Here is a 14,566-nt window from a genome sequence, read left to right on the forward strand (position 1 = left end):
GGTTATTTCAATATTACAAACATACACTCCAATTTTATTTAAATATATAGATAATTCACACAATATTTTTAGAAATTATAGCCTATATGTTATTCTGGTGTTTAAGCTATATTATTGCAAAAGTTTCATCAAAATTCATTCTGTAGTCTTTGCGTTAAAGAAGTTCAAACATACATCCAGACATACAAACTTTCACATTTATAATATTAATAATAGGATCAGCTAGTCTTAAAAATACTTGAATAAATGCATACTATACCAAATCAATTTATCTTGTGCTTGAACAAGGTATCAAAGTGTCCTTTTCGATTTTGTCGAGTTGACAGATCTTCAAATTTTAAGCCTAAAATAATGAAAGATAACATCAGCATCGTAAGCATGTTCCGTTAATTTAATTAAGGGTTTGTTTTCAATTCTGAAGGCCTAATTTTGCTTATCAAAATATTTTTCGTCTTGTATACTTCAATGCTGCGGATAAAAAGGACGTAAATTACTTTAATAACAGAGCTGTTTCGTCTTGTGTCAGCATTTGATGAAGTATTGAAAGATATCTAAAGCTCTATCTATACTGATGTATCTTTTTGATCTATTTTGTGTAGAATAGATATAATACGATAAATGACACTTATTACCTTTTTACTATTACATTCCATTCATTTGAATGTCGGTGGATATTTCTTTATTGGCTTCTCTCGTGTTTTGCTTTTACATTCGTACCTGTTCCTTGGTCTTGCTCATTTTTGTATTGAGGTATAATGAAAACAGTTCACTGTAGAGCGTATTCTATTATTTTTTTGTTGTTATCAATAACAAATTTTTAAATAAATAGACCTGTCTGCGAATTAACCACTAGGTAGTTATTATATTTTGTTGTTACGTAAAAAAGAAAATCTAAATGGTCCAACCATTTGCTTTGGTTTTTTTTTGTTCTGATATAATTAAGATTGATTTAATTTTTAGATGAGCATTTCGTACGTATGTCAATCGCATTATTCGTATTTATAAACCCGTCACGTGAATAATTAAAATATCCTCTTAGTGATATTGGGAGATTTTCATTACTGATATGCGTTTTAAATGTATCCTGTAATATTGTTTCGAGTTTCGGCGTAATTAACACTTCTCATTATGGATTCGCTTTGCAGTATTTATCGTTACTCTTGATATGAATTATTATAATATATTACATAATAAAGAGAAATTAACTGTAAATGTAAAAGATTCTGATATATCATCATTTCTCAAACTTCATTTTTTTCTTTTATGTGGAGTAGATATTTGAAAAACTATACATCATTACAGTCAGTCATGTAAGAAGAGAAATAGAACAATTCCCGATTTTTTTCGAATTCTGTTTGCATGTTTGTACGGGCTAATCGTTGAAACTATTGGACTGATTTAATTGAAATTGTGCATGATGGTACCTTACATCCCCTCCCTCAACATCCTAGATACTGTTCATCCCGGAAAATTAAATAGCTCCCGTGGGACAGTTAAAAACCTATAGTAACTGAAATAGCTTAGTACACAACAACGTGTGCACGATATGTAGTAAAATTTGACATGTTGATACCTTATATTGCCGGCCAACATCTTGGATACTTTACATCCCGGTAAATTAAAGGGTTCCCGTGTGATAGTTGAAAACTAGTAAATTATATACTTTGTGACAATAACTTGTACAGATAATTTGATAAAATATGGCATGTTGATTCATACCTTATATTGCCGGTCAATATCTTGTATTCTTTTCATTCCGGCAAATGAGTTCCGGTGGGATAGTTAAAAAATTTAGTAACTTATATAACTTATATACTTAAATTATACTTAACTTATATAACTTAAAAGAGCCCATCTCTAAGCTCCCTCTTTGGGCTTAAGTTAAGAAAAAAAGAAAAATTAAAAAGCGCGTACACCTTCCTTAAAGGCTTGTTGGCCGCTCCTGTGATACCTCTGGTGTTACAAGATAATGTGGGTGGCGGTGATCACTTAACACCAGCTATAAAAAAAGAAACGAGCTTATAATACGGAAATGTTTGCGACTTTATTTGGATCTAAACATTTCACCATAATATTTCGATAATTTTTTCGTACTGTTAGACAGAATATTAAAAACAATCTTTTAAACTAGAAATAATTGAAATGTATGAGTGTCTCAGGATCCGGAAGGAGACTGACTGCTTTTATATATTAATAGGTGACGCCTTGGTCTTAAAGTGCTGACCCTAATGTTATGTCTGCATTAAAGCATACATATGTACCTACATATCTAACAGTAAGTCTCCACCAATTATTTATAGACATCAAGTTTATTAAAGATTTGTCTGCCCAATAGTGCCCATCACACTACCTACCTGATGCAATTAATTTTATATTTATAATCTTCAGTTTTAAAAGTTATGTTTTTTTCACCATCAGTCAACGATAGTATTAAAGAATATATCCTATAGAAACCCCAGAAGCACTATGGTACGTATTCAGATTTCATTGCTCCTATTTTAAATTCGGACTTATATAGAAGGTCAATACTTAGTTAAGAATTTGTGACTAGTTTCATGCAATAGCATTTATTAAATTTATACATGTTTCGATCTTGAAAAGTTGAAGTTAAAAGCACTTCGAATTCTTGTCATTTTTCGTCGGCATGCCCTTAAGGTAAGCAGATTTTATATTCATGAGCGTGGGGGACTTTTAAGAGTCGGTTACGCTTTTTGTACGAGCACCTGCACTGGCACTGGATGCTAATACTAAAATAACAATAGGTTTACAGTGATGATACGCTTTTCTCAACGGTTTTATATAATTGTTTGCACGAAGAAAGGCAAGTACCTACCCAAAGCTAAATAACAATTCGTTTCAATTAAACGGTAATATAAGACGACACAAGACCATATTGGATGAACTTAACTTAAAAAGTCGGTTTTTTGCAGTTGTAGAGTGCGAAAATGGTTGTCTGTTCTTTTTTAAAAACAGTTTTTTAACAGTAGTTATTATAATAGGAATGTTTTCATGTTAAATTATTAAAACTTTCGTGAGTCATTATAAACTTTATTTGTAAAACTCAACCTGATCACGCCTCCGAATGGTTAGAAACTAGTCGGTGCCTACTTCGACAAACCGTGAGTAAAGCCGTTTTAAACAAATACAGTGTTATTACAAAAAAAAATATTTAAGCATGGCTTAGACTCGTGTTTTGTTAAACAGTGAACTAAATGTAACAACGTGAGTAACCTAACAATAACGACGCGGATGTCTATAATGTAGTTGATCTTTTTCTTTTACAAAACAGTATTTAGCTTATGTTTAACGATAACTTCGTTAAGCACGACATATTCAGGAACAAAACGGACGGAACGCAAATTTGTCAGCTGTCATCATATAATCTAAATCTTCCTTGAATATGCTCTATCCGGTAGACACACCTTAAACAAGCTGCGACTCGTGTTTAAATATAATCAATGTCTAAAAATTGTTTAACGGTAAACAACAGAATTTGTAATAGAACTTTCTTAAAACAAGTGTTCAACACATGTTAAACTTGTTTGTAAGAACACAGATATTCATTTGTAATTATTATGACGGGTACTCACGATATGTATTTTATTGATTTCATATAATACATTTCTCGCCACCTCCGCAGTCCCATCGCGACCACGATTCATGCAATTGGCTTGAAATAACGGCATCAAGTCATAATAATTAAAATGTTAAAGTTCTGCGATTATAAAAGTTTAAAAACACAGATAATGTTTTCATGTTTACAAAGCCCGAGGTAAAGTGTAAAAGGGATTTATTGACACCTAAAATCTTGTAAGTAGGAGTTCTGTCCTCGACAAACTCGATAAATTGAATTGGCAGCCGTAAATCTAGCACTCGATACCCTGAAGTAAAACCAGCACTCTAATAGCCACTCTAATGAAACTTTCCGACTTCGCTTCACGTTGTTGTCGGGCGTTCAGGTAAATTAATGTTTATTGTTAATCTATTCTCAAGTCTACAGAACCCTATGGATATATTGGATGATAGTGAGCTTCGGATGTCCACTATTTTCGTGAATAATTTAAAATTGGAAAAAATATTTGATAGAGAAAGACTGTAAAGAAAGTGGAAGGCTCTTTTGTATATGATGCCTATATATAGACTATGGATACCACAATGGCGCCTATGAATAATAGGCAAATGAGACTTAACATGTTATGTCTCAAGGTGACGAGCGAAATTGTAGTGCAACTTAAAATTTTCGGGTTTTTCAAGAACCCTGAGCAACACTGCATTGTAATGGGCAGGGCGTATTGTTCGTCTCGACCCTATCATAAAAATAATGAGATGAGATGAAAAACATGTTCTCAATATAATTTCTTTCAAAAAATTTTTGTATAGAAAACGAGAACAAACGAGCATATTGGTCACCTGGTGTTAAGTGATCACAGCCGCCCACATTATCTTGCAACACCAGAGGAATCACAGCAGCATTGTCGGCCTTTAAGGAAGGTGTACGCGCTTTTTTTGAAGGTACCCATGTCGTATGGTCCCGGAAACACCGCACAAGGAAGCTCATTCCACAGGTTTATAGTACAAGGGAGAAAGCTCCTTGAAAACCGCACTGTGGAGGACCGCCACACATCCAGATGGTGAGGATGATATCCTAATTTGTGGCGAGGTGTACGCGGTTTTTTTTAAGGTACATCGCACAAGGAAGCTCCTTCCACAGCTTTATTATATTCACGTACGTAAATGTAATCATTAGCGCTTATTAATGTTAATTATTTGCTACATGATGTATGATGAAAGTATTGACCTCTTAAAGATAATCTTTACAACGAGCCCAAGATGTCTGTTAAAATATAAACTACACAAAATATTTGTAGCCTTACGATATTTCATCCCATCTTCCCACTCCCTTAGGAGGTAGAATTTTATATCGTCTTTCTCGGCGAAGTTCTACTTTGTTTATTAATTTAAAATTTATTAAAAAGTCCTTCGTTGACAATTTATAGTTTCCCGGCCAGCTGTGCATTGATCGTTTATTTTCTTAAGATATCTTGAACTATTTGAAGACTTGGCGAGTTGTTTCTCGCAATTTTCCCAGCGGACCTTACATCTCGTTCGAGTTAGTGACGTACGAGTGGATTCACTTTGATGTATCGCGGGACCATGAGTAAGGCGTGCGAATATATCAATTTTTAATATCATAAGGTTAGAGATAAGATTAAGTTGTCTATTAAAATAATCGTAAACTTTACATTTGTAAAGATTTTTTATACAGTTCATGAATGATTATGCTTACAAACATATTTCTTACTTACGAAGAAACAATGCAGAAAATATAAATCGTTCTGTTTGAAAAATAATAACTTATGTAGTTTATTATGTGTTTAATATAACTCAATAGATTAATATATAAGAATAATAGAATATAATAATAAATATAACATATAGTGGAACATGTAGAACAAGATCGTATGAAACGGTCGTGTTCAAAGGTCACCAGTGGGAGGCTCCTGCACCAGATGCCGGCTAGATTATTGGTACCACAACGGCGCCTTTTTCTGCCGTGAAGCAGTAATTTGTAAGCATTACTGTGATTCGGTCTGAAAGTCGCCGTAGCTAGTGAAATTACTGGGCAAATGAGACTTAACATCTTATGTCTCAAGGTGACGAGCGCAATTGTAGTGCTGCTCAGAATTTTTGGGTTTTGGTGAATTTGTGTGTATGAGCTTTTACCGCCGGGCAGAATTCGGATCTCTACTGCCAACAACTGATGAGATCTAAGCAAACAGTTGAGAGAAAGCGACCGGAATTGATCAATAGAAACGGTGTGGTCTTTCACCAAGATAACGCTAGAGCATACACATCTTTAGCAACTCAGCAAAAACTAAAAGAGTTTGGTTGTGGTGTAAATATCGATCCATTTGACCGCGTGCAACGTAGAGCAGCTCGAATTGTCGGGGACTCAGTGCTCTGTGAACGGCTGGATCACTTGGCGTTGCGTAGAGACGTCGCTTCATTGTGTGTCTTCTACCGCTTTATCACGGGGAGTGTTTCGAAGAGCTATTCAAGCTGATTCCTGCCGCCGAATTCCACCTTCGCACGACACGCCATAAGTTAGGTTATCATCCCCACCATCTCGACGTATGGCGGTCCTCCACAGTGCGGTTTTCACCCAATGTCCCATCTCAACTATTACTGTTTTGTAAATAGTGGCGAAATTTACCTTCGTATTCTAATGTTATTGTAGCTGTTTCTCACTAAAACACGGATAACACTACATTTTTAAATTGAAACCAAGCTACATCGATTTATCGCCCCCAAAATCCCCTGTTTCAAATCGAAATTTCATGAAAATCGTTGGAGCCGTTTCCGAGATTCAGATTATATATATATATATATATATATATATATATATACTAATCGGACATCTGGATTCGAACCGGGGTCTTCTGCTTTCCGGATCACCCAATGTCCCATCTGAGCTATAATAGTCTTGTATATAGTGGCGAAATTTACCTTTGTATTCTAATGTTATTGTAGCTGTTTCTCATTCAAACATGGATAAAACCATTTTTTTTAAATTGAAACCTAGCTAGATCGATTTATCACCCCCGAAATCCCCTGCATACTTAATTTTATGAAAATCGTTGGAGATTCAGATTATATATATATAAGATGATCGTTTAGTAGCATAAGATAATAATATTGGAAATATTATATTAATAGTTTAGCAACTAGGTTTATCAGGAATAATGCTTGCATCCAAGGGGAAAAACAACTCTCAAAATCAAATGTGGCATAAACTTTGTGTAGGCGATTTACTTGTTGCTAATTCCTTACTGTTGCTAACGACAGTCGCTATCCTGGATTTAGGTCGCATTAGATCTTCCAAATGAGCAAATTGGCCGTGTATTTAAATGAATGTATCAATGTTGTTGTGCCTCGCTGGATTAATGAAAGAGAGATCTCTACGTAAATGTAATAATAAAACCAACTCTACCCTCATTTTTCCCGTCAGTGTTTATTTTCGTGTAAAAATATAATATGATAATAATTTCACGAACCATTCTGTTTAGTTGATTCGTATATTTCTCTTTGTTTGGTAGAAAATGTGAACAATTTGATATTTTTTAAAGTGATAACCCTCACTTCTGGGATTCATTACACAAGTTCAATTTAAAAACAAAATTTATGAACGATATGGGTCTCGAACACGCGACCTCTCGTTCCGTGCGAGCGATCTTCCACTGAGCCAACCGTTCCACTTACGTAAAGTTCATAAATTTTGCTATTAAATTTAACTTGTGTAGAAAATGTGAAATTAAATTTGAAATAATACCGTTAGAGTTTCATAAATTTAAACTGAAGATATGTTTTTTTATTGTTTTTTGGTAACTGATGATTATAACACTACTTAAGTTATTAAAAAAAATCACCTCAAAGGGATCAAAAATAGAAAGCTACATTATCAGCAAGCAAGGACTGTATTTTACCTTGAAAATAAAAAATTGTTCTTTACGATCTTTGCAATAGTGTTACTTAAAGTATTGATTTATTTTTTATTAAAGAGGAGGACAAACGAGCATGCAGACGGGTCACGTGATGGTATGTATCACCAAGGCCCTAACTCTCTTACAACATCAGAGGAATCTTATAAAGTGTTTTTTTTTTATGAATATAAGGGTCGAGTCGAGCAGGACGTTCAGCTGATGGTAATTGATACGCCCTGCCCATATCAAAGCAGTGCCGCTTAGGATTCTTGAAAAACTCGAAAAATTATGAGCGGCACTACAACTGGGCTCCTCACCTTGAGACATAAAATGTTAAGTCTCATTTGCCCAGTAATTTCACTAGCTACGGCGCCCTTTAGACCGAAACACAGTAATGCTTACACATTACTGTTTCACGGCAGAAATAAGCGCCGTTGTATTACCATAATCTAGCCGGCATCCGGTACAAAGGAGCCTCCCTGGTATTGGTTTTAAACTAATTCGACACGTGCTTCGTGTAGAGGCATCCTCAGGAGATGTAAAGAAAACGCATTGGTAAGTGGCGGGCGAGGATTGAACCCCGGTTTCGATCGAACACGGGCTCCGTGCTGAGTTTCAACTGTGTTTGTCTTTAAAAATAATGCTCCTGCGTTGTGAAATGTGAGGAATAGATTTTTTTATTTTTTAATAATTAATTTTATTTTATTTAATGGAATAGGAGGACAAACGATCGTACGGGTCACCTGTTGTTAAGTGATCACCGCCGCCCACAATCTCTTGCAACACCAGAGGAATCACAGTAGCGTTGCCGGCCTTTAAGGAAGGTGTACGCGCTTTTTTTGAAGGTACCCATGTCGTATCGTCCCGGAAACACCGCACAAGGAAGTTCATTCCACAGCTTTGTAGTACGTGGAAGAAAGCTCCTTGTAAACCGCACTGTGGAGGAAATTAGGAAGCCGATGTGCATACATATCTTAATCTAAGGATAATTCCTTTATAATGTTGTACACTCCACTTATAGGCTAACTCGAAATGCATAATAGGTATAATATACATTCTTTGTTTAACTAAAACTTTTTACTTTGTGTAACCTTAAGCTAAAGATAACTTTGAAAGATATATCAAAAATAAAGCTACAAGCAAAAGGCTGATAAAAATAATAATTTGGTACTTACTTAATAAACAATGAAAACAAAAGAAAAAGCCAATAACTACGAACAATGACTAACCATCTTGCAGTATTTTCATAAATTTTTTAACTTATTTTTTGAAACATGGGGCAGAGTGCCGAGAAATATCTATGCCAGCCAGTTAGGTGGTAGATACACTGGATTTTATTTGATCACGTAGCGAGGACGTCTCACTAGTAAAAAATATACATAAATCATTTTAGAAGATCACTGACTTCATTAATATAAAATTGTTATGCTCTGTAACCCAACGATACGGTCCCGACACTCGTACGTAGTCAGGTGAATTAGTCTGCAAATGGACCCCAAAGGGCACGACATTTTCATTTGAGCTTTATGAGTACGTTGACATTGTCAACTAGCTTTAAGCTGACGTTTATTTAAGGTTGTCATGAAATATATTATCACTAGTGGACCCGACAGACGTTGTCATGTACACACGTCTTAAATTTGAAAAATCGGCCCAGCCGTTACGAGGAGTTCACTAAAATACACATGAGCAGGAGAATTATATTATATGGACAGAATTGAGAATCTAAACCAATCTCAAATTCACTGAAACATACAAAAAAATCATCAAAATCGGTCCAGTCGTTTAGGAGGTAGTTTAATTGTGAATCTAAACCATTCTCGAATCCACCTGAAAACACACACCAATCTCAAATTCACTGGAACTCACAAAAATATCATCAAAATCGGTCCAGCCGTCTAGGAGGAGTTCAGTGACATACACACGCACACAAGAAATATACATGTAAAGATAAATAATTTATTAGATTTGATGAAGTCGGAACATGTATTTTTTTTATAAAATGTATATTTTTATTTTGTTAATATCTGAAGTCAGGTTTAACGTAGGTAAAAATAACATTAAAGATACTGCTTCGTATGTAGACCACTGCCTCAACCGGTAATCGGAATTCGGAAACGGCTCTGCAAGGGAAAATTGATATAGTGAGCTGTATCTATTTTCAATTGAGCCTACTTATTAGAGGCACATTAAACTTTCCTTCGTTAGGCTTTTTGGCTCAGGGTCACTTTTGTACATTAGGCTTAGTATTCACGGTGCAGCTAACACGGCCATTACCACAGTGATCAATACAACACTGACGACCGTACGTTCACACGACGCATTGACTGAAGACTTAAGACGGCGAAAAATCGTGTGCATGCAAGAGGCCTCACTCTCCAATGGCCTATCATGCTCCTAAACATCAGGTAGGGTACTGCTCCGGTCAAGAGCTAGTCCAACTCGCAGTCAAATCTTTCCTTGCTTCGTACATTTTTTTTAAATTTGCGGCTTTTTATATTTATTCTTAGCGGCAATATTCAATCAATTCATGCATACTCTACGTCAACATTTTAGCTGCCTAACTAGTTTCCTTAGGTTACCTTTTGTACGGAACCATAGAAATGAACACCTTTCAGGTAGAAATAGGTTCAAGATTTTTTCAATTAGGCGTTACTTTGCGGTAATCTATAATTATCCAAATGGTACGAGTACTTGAGTGTTAATTCAGCTAAAATTTGTCTTAAACTAATTCGACACGTGCTTCGCCTCTACATACATATCCCCAGGAGATGTTTACTCGCCAAATTCTGGCACTGACTGTCTCGTAGGTTAAGGCAAAACTTAGGCGGACTTAACACTCATAGAAACTTAACATTTAGAAATAATTTTTATATTAAACGTATCGCACACAGGCAAATAGGCGCATAACTCATCCATTGTCGATAATCGAATTAACGAACATTGAACCGCTCTGTCGGGCACTGCCGCCTGCGTGCCTGCGAGAGCCTCGTCAACTGAATTTCGCATGTCGACTTTATTACTTTACTGTTTCATTTATTGCAATTTGAATATTCACTATTGGCCTGGCTTCGTTACGTGGAATATCACATTCGTTACGTTTGACAAGTGACGGATCACATGAGATTTAATTGCACAGATTCAGCTGATGTATAATTCTGTGGCCTGGTGCTAATAGGGCCAATATCAATAATCATTATTTTCTTAGCGGCTTAAATATACTGCAGCCCTTTTTATCATTTTTTTTTTACTTAACTGTATGAAAGCTACATTGGCCTTTTTTACATAGTAAATTTTGAAAGATTGTTAATACACTAACGCCCTTTTAGCACAAAAAATATCATACTTTTACAATAAACTGGCATTACAATCTCGTTTCATACGAAAACATACTTTGGCCCTTTTAGCACCAGGCGACAGAATTTATCCATGATATTAGCTGGTTGGTGCTAGCATGTGGTTAAAAATTATGTCAAAATTATTTTACGCGCGTTTAGCTCAAATATTTCTCCACTGAGTTACGTATATGTTCGTGCGAGGTAAAGATGCTTGCAGCAACGTGAATATTTTGAATAAAAGTCACAGTTGAGATCACTTGGCGTTGCGTAGAGACGTCGCTTCATTGTGTGTCTTCTACCGCTTTATCACGGGGAGGGTTCCGAAGAGCTATTCAACCTGATTCCTGCCGCCGAATTCCACCTTCGCACGACACGCCATAAGTTAGGTTATCATCCCCACCATCTCGATGTGTGGCGGTCCTCCACAGTGCGGTTTTCAAGGAGCTTTCTTCCACGTACTACAAAGCTGTGGAATGAGCTTCCTTGTGCGGTGTTTCCGGGACGATACGACATGGGTACCTTAAAAAAAGCGCGTACACCTTCCTTAAAGGCCGGCAACGCTCTTGTGATTCCTCTGGTGTTGCAAGAGAATGTGGGCGGCGGTGATCACTTAACACCAGGTGACCCGTACGCTCGTTTGTCCTTCTATTCCATAAAAAAAAAACAGTTTTAAATGCATATAAATATATTTCCCGCTGGCTAGTCTAGGCTAGGCTAGGCTAGTAGTAGGCCACAGAAGTTTCGAGTACGAGCTTGACCTAATTACTATTCAATAATGACCTTCTAGAGTTACCAATTTCATGGAAGCATTTTACTAGCTTAGTAAATGTAAATGTATAATACTCAACTTTGTTTAAACATTATTCAATTCTGATACAAAACAACCATCAATAACATATTATATAGCTACAAACTACTACGGGCGCTACGGGTGCAACTCTACAAAAATCATGCCTAGTATAGAAGATTCTAGGCGCCATCGTGTGTCAATGTCATGACACAACTACAGTACACTCGAAACGCGTGTAGGAACTTAAAAAAAAAAGGTATTGCTGAAACAACCAAAAAGCTAATTTATATATATAACTAGCTGACCCAGCAAACGTTGTATTTCCGATATTAAAATCGTGATACAAAAGTAACCGTTGACCGTAGATGGGTGAAAATTTGAAGTTGTATGTATTTTTAATGCTGAATCATAATCAAACAAATTTAAAACAAAATGACAAAAAAATTAAAAAAATAATTTTGTGTGGACCAACCTTAATATTTAGGGGGATGAAAAATAGATGTTGTCCGATTCTCAGACCTACCTATCCAATATGCACTCAAAATTTCATGAGAATCGGTCAAGCCGTTTCGGAGGAGTTCAAAGTTTAACACCATGACACGAGAATTTTATATATTAGATGTATACTTTTAAAATTAGAGAAAATTTCAGATTGGTGGATATCCTGCGGAGATATAACAAAACAGCACATAATAATATAGTCGAATTGAGAATATCGCTCATTTTTTAAAGTCGGTTGAAAAGAGGTTTATAAATTGGTCGGTTAGTCAGTTTGCATTCAGTTTATTTATGGTTATGCAATAAATGGGGGACATTTGCATTTTATCACACGCGATTCATTTCAAGTCGGAACCTCGCAACTGAACGATGCATGGTGATTTGTAAAATTTTATGACCAGTAACTAACTCCTTGATAACTTATTTAAAATTGTTTGTATACTTATTATCACTATTGTCACAGACAATAATAATAGACTATGTACCGGTACCAATCAAAATGTCTGTACGGTGCCTGCTATGTATTTAATTTCTTTGTTCTTTAGCAACATTACATTTAGAACTTTTATCAATAAATATTTTAAATGGAATAATTAATTATAACAGAATGAATTAAATTGTGTTCTTTCTTATTTTCTCCCAGTTTATAATATCTAGATAGGCCATATAAAAATTATGTACATGTCTTTTAATAGTTGTGTAACAGTCAAACAGAAAAAATACTTCTTGAAACACTTTGCAAAAATCTACTAACAGCTACAATTCTACATAATAATTCGGTGATCCATCTCAAGTGTCTTAAATAAAATAAAAGCTAAAGAAATGCGACCTTTCATTTCCAAACCGATCTATAAATATATGAATGCTTTTTTAAAATGAGACCAATCAGACGTTTCTTATAGCAGTTGAATAACGGCCGTTTTCAGTAACGTATCTCTAGTTACGGATAAATTGCTGTCATCGTTTAATGACAAGGTCTTATGTATCCATAGTTATGTCCAATATAGGTTTGATGTTAGGCGAAAAGGAAAAATTTGTTTACCTCTAGTAAGTTAATGATAGATAGATAGATAGCTTATTGTAAACGGCAGTAAATGTCTATAATTTCACACCATTTCCTATCCAATAATATCGATAAAGTGCTCTCTCATATATATATATATTATAGAAACTTCAATATTTTTTATTATGATTATTTAAGGGGAAAAAAAATTGTGTAACTGGTATACCCCGTAACCGCATACACACTAGCATAATGGTGCTCTTGCTAATATCACGGTGCTTCCTTCTTTTTTTACTAGTTCGTGGTCTGAAAGAGGATGTTGTGACAAGGACTAAGAAAGGAGTGCTGAAATGGGTTGGACACGTGGAGCGAATGAGTGAAGAAAGAATGACGCTACAAATATATGAGACAAGTGTGTGTGGGTTAGTCGGGCACGGGAGACCTCGTAGAACATTCGTCCACGATATTGGGGACGATTTAAGAAAAGGAAAGGTCCGGAGTATCCGCAACCGGCGAGCATGTATGAAAAGAGTATTGAATGTAGAGGAAGCGCGTGAGGTTTGTAAGGATAGAAGCAAATGGCATTCTATTGTCTCTGCCTACCGCGACGTAACAAGGCGTGAATGTATGTATGTATATATGATACCGGTAGCTGTAGGTGTTTGGTTACAATTGACTCTATTTGCTGTTGCTGACGCATATATTGCTTGATTGAACGATATTTGGAGTTGTATCTGACGCTAATACTATCAAGTAGGTACTTGTCTTATCAGATTAACAAAGTTCAAGTACCGTAGTATCTAACTGACGATAGATTATTGCGATTGCTACTGGTCGATTAACAAAAGCTGCGACGTTTAACACATTAACACCTTACCCATGTGTAGTGTCTGTGAATAAGCTCGGAGCATGACATCTACTTCATGCGCATTATGAGTATGAACATAGACTTGTAGCAGTTGGAGGCTCCTTTGCACAGGATGCCGGCTAGATTATGGGTCCTCACAATACATCCAACATTACTAAAACAATAAAAGACTAATAGTCACATATTTTAAAAAACAACTATTCTATCAAAATCGTTTAATTTTTAACATACGTCATATTAAACGTACCCCGAGTACAAATTTGAGCATAATTTCATGCCTCATGCCGGGGTATGTGTGTACGTTAGGGAGGATATCTGCTGTCGCCGTCTCGGCAATTTTGAGGGTAGGGACCTGTCTACTCTCTGGCTCCGCGTAGATTTAGAGGACCGCGTCCGCATCTATGCGTGTGTCTACAGGTCCCATAGTGGTAACGCAGAAACGGATCACCTCATGGGCTGCGTTCAAGCGGCATTTGATGACGTGCTTGCTCAGATCCCCTCCGCTGAAATCGTAGTCTTGGGTGATTTCAACGGGCACAATGCCGAATGGCTTGGATCACGTACTACAGACTACGCAGGGCGATCTGT

The 14,566-nt window shown here is 36.0% G+C and overlaps 1 protein-coding gene and 1 long non-coding RNA gene across 2 annotated transcripts in view; both read left to right on the plus strand.

The window, feature by feature from the left end:
• LOC126976380 (protein lin-10-like) overlaps positions 1-14,566 on the plus strand; it is a 222,462-nt gene that overhangs the window by 53,315 nt on the left and 154,581 nt on the right. The gene's annotated exons all lie outside the window — the stretch shown is intronic.
• Positions 8,283-14,566, plus strand: part of LOC126976452 (uncharacterized) — a 160,865-nt gene continuing 154,581 nt past the window's right edge. Inside the window, exon 1 of the long non-coding RNA XR_007731913.1 lies at positions 8,283-8,326. This is a non-coding gene — a long non-coding RNA (uncharacterized LOC126976452). The remainder of the gene's footprint in view (positions 8,327-14,566) is intronic.

Source organism: Leptidea sinapis, chromosome 40 (genome assembly GCF_905404315.1).
Source record: "Leptidea sinapis chromosome 40, ilLepSina1.1, whole genome shotgun sequence".
Taxonomy (NCBI): Eukaryota; Metazoa; Arthropoda; class Insecta; order Lepidoptera; family Pieridae; genus Leptidea; species Leptidea sinapis.